Source organism: Protobothrops mucrosquamatus, unplaced genomic scaffold (assembly GCF_001527695.2).
Source record: "Protobothrops mucrosquamatus isolate PMUCROS unplaced genomic scaffold, P.Mucros_1.0 scaffold707, whole genome shotgun sequence".
In the NCBI taxonomy this organism is placed as follows: Eukaryota; Metazoa; Chordata; class Lepidosauria; order Squamata; family Viperidae; genus Protobothrops; species Protobothrops mucrosquamatus.
Window position 1 is genome coordinate 696559 of NW_015386988.1, and position 11308 is coordinate 707866.

Sequence of the window (11308 nt, forward strand, 5' to 3'; positions counted from 1 at the left end):
CCTGTGAAATTAAGTTGTTTTCTTTTGTTTGCAAACATTACATTGGGCCATTTCAAGGTTGCTTCCACAATCATGACAGTATAATGTTTCACTTCGTGACACAGTTAATTTTGTTTTGAAGTCAGAACAAGGCACTTTTTTCTAACCTTGAAAGAAGTATCTGATAATATTTTTTTAAGCAGATGAAGCATTTGAGATGAAAATGTTTAAATGGGGAAGCATTTTTGTACATCCTAATGTTGATGCAAAAATGTAAATGAAGAATATATTCAGGCCATGATAAACTTTCCTCTCTTTACTTTTATTTTAACGTTATTTTAATATTTTGTGTCAATTTTAGTCAAATAAGGAGTCATATGTGCATTTGCCTCTGTTGTTATTTCTTACATTTATTATTGTATTCCAAATATTATTTTTCTATCTTTATCTATGAACCTCTGCAGTTCCATCATTTTGTTATATCAAAAGCTAAACTGTTAGTTTTAGTAACTCCCTTTTTGCAGTTCTCATCCACAACCAGGTCACCTTAGACCCAATTTATAGGAACATGATTATGTGAGCAAATGTGCAAAGTAGCTCCGATATGCTCTATAGAGCATTCCTGAGTTTCTGAATCAATGGTCTGTATATGCGTAAGTTGATACATATTTATGAGTGTGGTCCCAAAGATTTCAATCATATCTAACAAGAATAGCACTTCTAAACTTGAAATTGAAAAGAAAAAGTTAAGATCTCCTATTTGTTTATATAGATGAGAAACAGAAGTATTTGGGGGGGTGCAGTTTCTTTCTTCCATAGCTTGAGGCATTGCTCAAAGTACAGAAAATAAGCAAATACCAATCAATTTATCTTTCTACCTGGAAGTAAGAAATTAATCTGACTGAGACCATAGAATACATTTCCTTTACCAAATGCTGCAGTCCTAAAGGTGCTAATATATTGGATACTGAGAATTTTTTTTTGAAAATGATATAATAGAAGATGGGTGACATTTTACATAGATATATGTAACAATTGTTGAAGAGCAAGGGCACCAAGACAAATATGATCCCCGTTTGTAAAACAATGATATGGCCAGTGTTGTATCATACAAATTGGTTGAGCTCTTATCATTTCGCTTTTTTTTTGTTTTGGTGGGAATTTCAAATGGAGTTCTTTGTTTTTAAACTTTGTCCAAGGAGTTTTATGCCAAAGTTTCAATAGCACGAACAAAAAAGAGGTTCAGAGTTTTGAGGACTTTTTTTAGACTCAGGATTACAGGATACTCATGCATATTTTACCACTAATGGTCCCTAAAAAATGCAAACAGGTTCTATGATCATAATATCATATGCAGACTTATTTTACACCCTTGAAAAGTCAGTGTATTGTGTCGGATATGCAACTTGATTATTGTTTATGTTGGAGCTTTATGGTTTGTTATTTTTATAATGTGATAGTGATTGTAGAATAGTGTTTACACCAGTGGAATAAAAAACAAAGACCTTTATGAATTCAGAAAGCCTGAAGGGGTTTCATCTCAAAGAGTCGTCTGATTTAAGTTCCTTTCATAAGCCTTTGCCCATTATTTTTCTATTATTTCGGAAGGCAACCAATACAAGGGGCAACCAATTTAGAAGAAGAGAGATATAAAATACAAAAATGTGATAAGAAAGCAAAATGGACATCTACATTTTGCTAGAAATGTACTGTATAATAAGTAAGGAATGCTGAACATGTAACTGACAAAGTATAACAATTTGCTGAGATTGTTGTTTACTGAAATGTGTTATGTATATATAAAAACCGTGAAATGTTATAAACTTATTGCTATTTATCATTCTTTGTTTTAGACATATTTTCACAAGATTTGATTACATGCCACTGAAGAAGTCCATTCATATTGAACTGTATGTTTTCAAAAGGGTATAAGGCAAATTTTAGTGAGATTGCATTTGGACAAGAGCTTTAGCCCCATGATTCTGCATTTATTGCATCCTATCATTTTCCTTAACAACAGAGTTTGAGATACAAACATAGTGGGCATCAACTTGTGGAGAAATAGAGTGATATTCATTTGTTGGTGATTTTTGTTAGCACCATAGATTTCTTTCAGTGTTTACTCTATTTATTTATTTATTTATCTAATTTATATAGCATCCATCTCACAAATAAACAAGTAATTCTGGGCAGAGTACCACAAACAAAAGCAATAAATATCTAAACACATTAATAATTTAATAACTTAACAATTAATAGAGCCATCTCATTAGGTTACTCATAACCAGGTCTTGAGATACATTTGGAAGGTCAGAAAAGATGCAATCATCCTCACCTCGGGGGGGAGGGAGAAAAAAACTCCACAACATAAACACCACAACAGAGAAGGCCTACTGTTTAAGGCCCACCATATGTAACTCTCTAGATGATAGAACATGGTGGGATGAGCAGATGACATTGAGGAGAAGCAGGCCCTCAAATAACCCAGCCTCAGGCCATGTAGGGATTTAAAGTTCAACAACTGAATTGAATTGAACTCAGAAACAAACTGATAACAAATGCAACTTAGACAGCGGAGATATAACAAGTGTTATACCGAAATACATATGATTGCATTTTGTACCAGCTGAAGTTTCAAGAGCAGCTTCATGTATAGGAATGTTTTAGCTGGGAGGGAACCATGACATAAATGACCATGGTTAGGGCCCCTTGATCTAGTAACAAGTGCACCTGGCATACAGAATGAAGGTATCAGACTCAAAACAAGAACGACTCATGGTGATTCTTCCAAACTGAGTTTTTTATTGTTTCATATCTATCGATAAAATCTTGCCAGGCTGAACACTCTACTATTTGCATCTACAATATACTCTACGCTCTATTAGGGAGGGGCTGTCTTCACCCTCTTTCTCTCAAACATAATATTTGGACTGAGTTGCCTCCTACTCCTCGGATTGCATCCCCTCCTCCCAAGACCCATTTCTACATTCTACTACACCAGCAGAAAAAGTTGAAAATGAAGCATAAAGATGGGAATGTAAGAGTCACAACCCTTGTTAGGGAGCTCAAGAGTTGGTGACCAATGCCAGGTCCACAACAGAGGAAACTAATATAAGGTCCAAAAAATAGTGAGCACAAATCCATTCTTGTGGGACCACCTTCAGCAGCTCCTTCATCAGTCAAGTCGCCTGATGAAGGCGAGTCACAGTCCAATCCTCCTATTGTGGCTATCATCTACTCATAAAATGCAGTACCGCTTGTTCATTTGTTTCAATTTGTTCATTCCCTCAATCTTTCCTGAAATCTCGAACCTATTCCCGCCCACTCGAACCTAGCGCTCCAATTCCTAGTAACTTCCAATGGAGGAACACATGCAGCTTCTAGTAGCTTTCTCCAATGTGCTCAGGTCATGCTGATCTTACTGTTCTGATCCATATACCAGTGATGATAGCACTGACAGCAGTGCTGAAAGTGGGATTCCTGGGAGTGACTCAATGTTATTCACTTTTTAATTTATCATCCCAGTTCCCCATATGGGTAGCATAGTGCTTATTAGAACCCAGTAGGCTTACTGTCTTACTGTGTGAGTGCAGACCTATCACTATTGCAGATATGGAATCTGCCAGGAAAGGATAAAGTGATGATATACTTAACTGATTCTTCCCTTCAAGTTGGAATCTCACTTGGGGAAGATACTCAAGTAATTACATTTTCATGCAGCTACAATTTTCTACTTAGGCTCTTAACTGAACTTTGTTCTGTTTTTCTTTCTGTAACATACTAATAGCAGAGTTGTAGGCAGGGAAGTTGAATCATGTCCACTTCTGTTTTTAAATGTACATTTAATAAAATTTGAATTAAAAAAAAAGAATGATCCTTAACCTGTGAATGTCACTAACGTATCCAGTAGTTGTTAGCAACTGTGTATCTTTGTTGATTGCTTTCCTGTCATGGTATAATTTTTATTCTAGGTTATACAAAATATTTTTTGAGAGCTGCCAAAACAGAATTTGTGAAATACATTTAAGCAAACTCAGATTTGCTCTTCTGTGTTTAAATTTTAACGTAAAAGCTCACATTTGACTCCTCCTCCTCCTCCCCCTTCTGCCTCGAGCCACTTTAATTAAATTCAGAAAATGGCTCTGTAATTTTTCCAACAAAAGAAAGTCTCAAAATGCAGCTACTGTTTAGCAGATTGCTTTGTGACAAGTAAAAATCTTATACATAAGGGTATGAGTTGTTCAACAATGGAACAGATTGCCTTAGGAGGTTGTAGAGTCTCCTTTCCTGGGAATATTTAAAAAGAGGCTCTAGTAGTGAATTCCTGCACTGGCTGGAACAGAAAATTTTTAACACTGTTTCCAACTCTTTCATTCTATGAAGCTATGCTTCAATGAATGTGGTGAGGTTCTCAAAGCAGTTGTCCTGAACATGGTTCTATTAGTCTTGGAAGGTTTGATTCTACAGTGAAGAGTGGTTACTTCTAGATTTCCCAGCATTCTTGTTCATCTTTGACATATTTTTCTGAAAGTCCTTTGGAAACTTTTAACATGTTTTTCTTAACTGAACCTTTAGCAACCACATAGTTAAGCTGAAATTCATTACCATCATATGTAACAAGTTTAAGAAGAAAATGAACATATTCAATCAACTTGTAAATTACTACATGGATTGCTAACAATATGCCTAGACTAGCAGCTTCTTAGGAGAAACAGGGTTAACATTTGGTTGTGAGGTTCTTGAAGGCAGCTGGTTGACCACTGGTTGATACAGAATTCCAGACCATATGAGCCATTGCTCTGATTCGACAAGACAATTCTCATGGTTTTATGCTTTTATGAAAGGCAATGAAAGATTGAGTATCTAATGTCCATAGTATAAATTATTATTTCTCCTTCACTATCTTCAGATTTGATGTTCTCAGTTCACCTTCACCAAATCTCATCTTACACAGCTGGAACTGGAACATCCAAAGCTGCCGGGATGCTGGATTATTATAATATAGTGACCTCTGATACTCTCACCACAATTTAAGAAAAGTGGGCTTTAGTGTAGTATCAGAGAAGATTGGCATTAACTTGAACTTAGTGTGATTTGGACACAAATTTTGATAGGTGTTTCAATTCAGCATTTAATATACACAGTGAGCATTCCTGAATTGATAATTTGAACCTTCAAGTTACAAAGTTTGCTGCTATCATCACAGTCAACAACTGTGACTTTTTTTTAAAAAAAGGCTTCCTAACAATATTTGGATCTGGAATTTGGAGAAATGTAATGCTTCCTGCAATATCTTTTTTAAAGGAAAATATAAGCATTCAATCTCATATAAAATGGAACAGGAACAATGATATTTGTCAAACATATATCAAATGAAGAGCTGTTTGCTTTCTAAATATTCAGAGGGTTTTTTTTCTAACACAAAGCAACTAATTTTATAAAACCACCAATTTTGAGTGTATGGTTATAGACAAAATGTTATGCTTTATCTCCAAGGCCAGTTTATTCAGTTTCTATCCTGATCCACATTGATATTGTTTTCCCTGTTTGATGGTTATCTCCACAAATCAGTATTATTTTAGTATGAACACCCACACTCATATCTGTAAAGAACTGTATAAAAGAGAGTCAGTCAATCTTAAGTCATCTTTGCCACATCCTATAGATCTTTGGGCTCACTCTTGATGATGTACAATATCTAAGCTTTCTAAGTTTCCAAAGCTGTATTGGGGAGAAAAGATAGATGACTATAAAAATGTAATTTGGCTTTATTAATTCAAATAGCTTCCAACTTTATGGTTCTTTGAGGGTAGACCAAAAAGGTTAGAACTTCCACTAACATAGCATTTGTTGCAGCAGCTTCCAAAGAATTGTAGATTAAAGACATGGAAGAGTTTTGATGAAGACTTTTCCTTCAACAATTTGTGGGCTTTTGTTTTCAGTTGTTTCCTGTTCCTGTTTGAGGCTTTGTATTTCCTGTGTCATGTACTTTGACCTGAGTCTGAGTGTGGCCCTTTAGGTTAATCCTGTGGGTTAATCCTATTATGTCCTGTCCTAGAGTTTGGGTGGGGTATGTAGATTTTAGGTGTCTTTGTCTTCCTAAGCTTCTAGCTGGAGGGCTCCAACCTTCCTGAATGGATTATTTACATCTGCATTTCTACAGAGCTGGTTTCTGTTGGGGGAGGGAGACTTGGGGCTATTAAGAAAAACTGGGCATGCTTTTCTGCCTCTTTAAGATCCTTTGAGGAAATATAATATTTTGCCCTTTTAATATTTTCTTCTCTGGGGGGGCTGACTTCCCACAGTTTCATGTTAATATTAAATCCATCCCTGATAAAGTCAGCACAGTTGTTCATTTTATTCTGAGGGCAAACATTTAGATTCCCAAACATTGCATTTTCGACCAAAGCTTCTTTGATTTTCATTAACCAAAGGCTATGAAATTTGCCCTGTGGAAAGATCCATTTTATGTTATCACCTTCTTTTCTTCAATATATTAATGTCATAACAAGACATAACAATAACTGTGCTAACAATTCCCGGAAGCAGGATCTATTAAGGTTTAGAATAATCAGCTACAGTGAATATCATTCTGTATCAGACTGGATCATTGTTTAAGAATCCTTAACATATTTCAATATCTCTCTAAAGGAGGTAACTTTAGAAAAATAGATCTATACAGTGGTGCATTGTCTTTAATAACCCAAACTTCTTTGAAATAACATCTTCCTGACATGGATATTCAAAATCCCTCCATTAAGCACAAAGGAACAATTTGTTCTTTGATCTAATGAAAATCTAATCTGTTATCACTTAATTCTGGTTTTGAAGCAGCATTTTTAAATAACTTTTCATTAACTGGAATGCCTTTTCTCCCTTAGGTTAAAAATGTATTTGTCCTATTCTGACACATGGTATTTCTTGTTTCTTAAAAGATAACAATAATCATTTGTGTGGCAGTCTTATGATAATTAATGGTGCCCATCAGTCAGAAAAAGACAAAAGACAAAATGAGTGCTGTAAAATAAAATTCTGCAGTCATTTATTTCTTCATTTAATTTTAATTGAAATTACACTCTCCTCTCCTTAAACACAAGACCTTGTTTCTTAAAAACTGTCCTGACTGGTGAAATTAAAATCTTATTGGAATAATATTAGAGCAAATAAATAAAACTCGGTTTATTAAAATACTATAACTTTTTTTAAACCTCCAATAAGATAATATCAAAACAAAGAAACAGCATTAAAGAAAAATAGCCTGATGCCCCCCCCCAACTATTGTACAGAAGGGCCTTAAAAATCTGGCTCTTTGCCTAGGTCTTTTGGTGAGGGAGACTTTTTGCTTTGTTCCTGTCCAGTCTATTAGTCTTGTCATATTTTATTTTTTTTACTGGTTATTATTTCATTTCCCCACTTTTAGTTGTTATGAGCCACCCAGAGTCATTGGGAGTTGGGTAGCATACAAATTTGATAATTAAAAGATAAACAATTAACAAATGATAATAAAAGAAACATTAAATACACATTTATTACTGTGGTAATGCAGATTATGATGACAGTGATAATGATGGTGAATGGAGAGGGAAAAACTTCATTATTTGGGGAAAGGTAACTTCTCTAAAGGGCCTACAGTAGTGACAAAGGATAACATGGGAAGAGGTGTGAAGGCATCCCTGTGTGCAAATGAAAGGAAAGGCACAAGGACCAGTTTAAAGATTTTCATTCGGTGTCAGAACACAATCCTTCAGATGAATGTTTCTCCAGCTTCAATTTTTACACTAGCTGTGTTCTCAGCTCGCACACATATCTACAAGATGCCTTATCTCACAAGCTTGAATTTGATATTTCTGGTGCTTTCCCCCTACTACAATCTTGAAATCTGATAGGTTTGTCTTATCCTACCCCTCACTTCCAGAAGGAACATTGGAAAGGGAATCAGGAAGTAGATCTGTTGAATAGTATTTACTTACACAACAAAAAAACACATCAGGGATCAAATAAATGACCTCTAGCACAACAGACAGATTCTTCTTTATTTTCAGTAATTGAAGGACCTTTGTTTCACAATGTTCATGTATATGTTCCTATGAGGGAAGATGTATCACCACTTTGCCATAACAATAAAACTTCACAACATGGGGAGAAAAACAATAGGACATTTTTTTTTCTTCTTCTTTTGGAACAGGAGATTGGACATCAATTAGACATCTTGGCTCTCAATTTACAACCAGGTTCTGGAAAGCCCTCTTTTGCTTGCTAAATAGTCATACTCATTTGTCATTGTTTCATCATTCACAACTGAATACATAATCAGAGAAAATTAATGTGATGTTGCAGCAATTTTTGCATTGTTACTTTTCCCACCAACAGGACAATTGGCCTGATTTGTTGTCATTTGCAGAATTTGCATATAACGACTCTCTGCATTCCTTAGTCGGCATGTCTCTCTTTCAAGCAGTTTATGTCTATAATCTTGGCTGTTGAACAGTCCTGCCTCTATGGTTCCATGAACCTCTGATTTTGGATAATTTTGGAAAGAGAGAAAGAGTACAGAGCTACTTAAATTAACAGCTAGATTTAGCCAAGGCTATACAGAAATGTACAATAGAGCACCCAATTCAAGAAAGTTTGTTGTGGGCATTTATTGTAGTTTTCCACTGAATTTTTTCCTTCATCCAAGAAACCAGACTTGAAGTTTATCAGCTCTTTCACTGTCACAGACCAGTTCAATCTGTGACCTTCTGTTTGCAACCATCCACCTCAATGAAAGTATGGACAGTGTTTTACCATTCTCTTCTTGTTAACGAGGGACTTCTCTGTCCCTTACATTCAGCACTTTCCCCTCACTCACTGGTTCTCATAGCCAGGGAATATAAGGTGAAATATAATATTTTGTATTCTAGGCACAGCAGGGGGATGCTTCACATTAAATTCATCAGAAGGGTTACTTTGACCCATAGAGAACCTGGGAAGTGGCAGAGAACATAACTAGCTCAGTTTCATATAATTTTTATTAAGAATCTTAAGAGGAGATAAAAGTTAGCAAGAACTAATATAAAGAAAACAAAGAATGAAATGGAAGGGAGTGGAGTGGAGTGGAATGGAACAGAACAGAATAGAATCTTTATTAAGTTATATAACTATATCAAATACTTAAAACTGATTCAAAAATACAACTAGATACAAAGAAAGCAACAGGCAAGATATTGTCTTTTCTCTAATCAAGGAAGTCACTTTAGTGATATCTACAAGTTCCATCATCTTCACCAGCCATTCTTCCATTGTGGGTAGTGACAAAGCTTTCTACTTCTGTGTGCATAATAAAGTGACAAATCTTTATAAAAATAAAGTTCCATGACTTTTTACCCAGATGTTTGTCTATCAGTCCTGTCTGGTTTCAAATGTATACTAACCTTTAAGATCCTCTGATTAGTGTATGTAGTTGTAATCAGTGGCTCTTGCTGGGCAATTGGGGGTTGGGCACATATTCTAGTCTCATCTAATTTTTCCATCTCAGACTTGTGCATTGAACTTGGCAAGCTGCCCGGCCAAGCTTCACATTCAGAACATGGGTGACTTTGATGGGGAAGTTTGTCTTGTGACAAAATGAAGGTTTGACTTGGAAATGAGAGGGGAATATTGAACTATTACTGAAAAATGTCAAATTCAGGTTTGTGTGATTGAGCATGAGAAGGAAACTCAAAAGAATTCACATTCATTAGGTTAGATATAAGCTGACAAAGAAAAGGGCTTTCACATTTCTGTTATAATATCCTCATCCCATTAAAGTATTTTTCAAAGCTCCTGACAATTTCTATTTTCTGATTTTGCCTTCCTAAAAGGGCAGATGAAAAGTGAGATTTTTTTTTTTTCAAATAGGAAACAGCAGCACAGCTCAGTGTACCTCTAATTCTATATTTATTCTTGAAAATATATTATTTCTGTCATTGTTCGTCCCTGGTAAAAATTAAACAGATCACTTCAAACCCATAGTATATCAGAATGGTGGTAACATCGGTTTAAAATATCGGTGCTATAGACAAATGTGCTGACAATATTAGATCATGAGGAACTCTGGCTACTTATAGCTATGATTCAGCAGCTGTTGTACAATCATGATAAATCGGTAAAACACTATCTACTATTTCACCTCATATATCTTCTTGATTGCATTGAAGCTTGGCTACCAGCTTCAATGTCTTGGTACAAATGTATAATACTCTGCCTTGCTGGTGAACAGATAACTGTAATGAAGATAAATCATGGCTCTTTCTAGCAAATGCCTTTTCATTGACATTTACTGATCTTGCATCCAAAGCCTTGCATTCAAAACCTACCTGCACCCAAAGCCTACTTCTTTTCTTTCTTCAGAAAGGAAGTAGAAAAATATTTAATATAGAAAGTATATTGTAGCTGTGGTGGATATAGACCATTTCAAAAAGATACAGTGAAAAGCATGGAGGGATGGGTATAGTGCCTGTTTTCTCAGATTTTTAAATCAACAGTTTCTTTTTCTGGATCACATGACAGCTGGAAAGAGCAATCATGTAATCACAGGAGAAAAAAAATGGAACTGCTTTAATAAGTTACAAGCAGGTGCTGTGTCAAATACTGCATGTTTAATTTTAGCCTCTCAAGAAGACCAGGCAGGAAACACAACAAAAGAAGCTAATCTATTTTATTATAAGGCTACATTAACAGAATCTTGCAAGTCTGAAAGTATAAATCTCCCACCTGATGAGTTAGAGCAGATTCCTTTCTAAGCTTTTTTCTCTGTCTGTTACTCAGTTGCAACTCCTCCCTTTTTTATCTGATCTTTCCCTAGGCAGCATCTCTTTCCCCCATCTTCCAAGGTAATTCTCACATACATACATATATTCTCACACACATACATCCAGCTACTATTTGAAATCACATTCCAAACACTGCACTAGTGAGTATATTAATGACACAACAAAATCACATTTGAATTGAGAGGAAGAATGATATATATATCAGACATGTCAAACTCGCAATGTCATGTGACGTCGCGTGACGTATTGGCACTGTTTTGCCATTGCCGGCAATGGGATGGGTGTGGCTTCCGCATGATGCATCCAGCCTGCGGGCCGGCAGTTTGACACCCCTGATATATGTAGCGCTACCTCCTCAGAGGCCGCCAATGCCCAGGCCCTCCCGGCCACGTCCCCCCTTGTCCAGCCTTGCAGCAATGTTCTTTAGAGATCGATGAGATGTCTTACAACCGGAACTCACGCAGCATTAATGGGTGGCAGGCTCTTCTTGTTGAAGCAGGACTTTCAGGCACGAACTTAACCAGTCACAGTGGTTG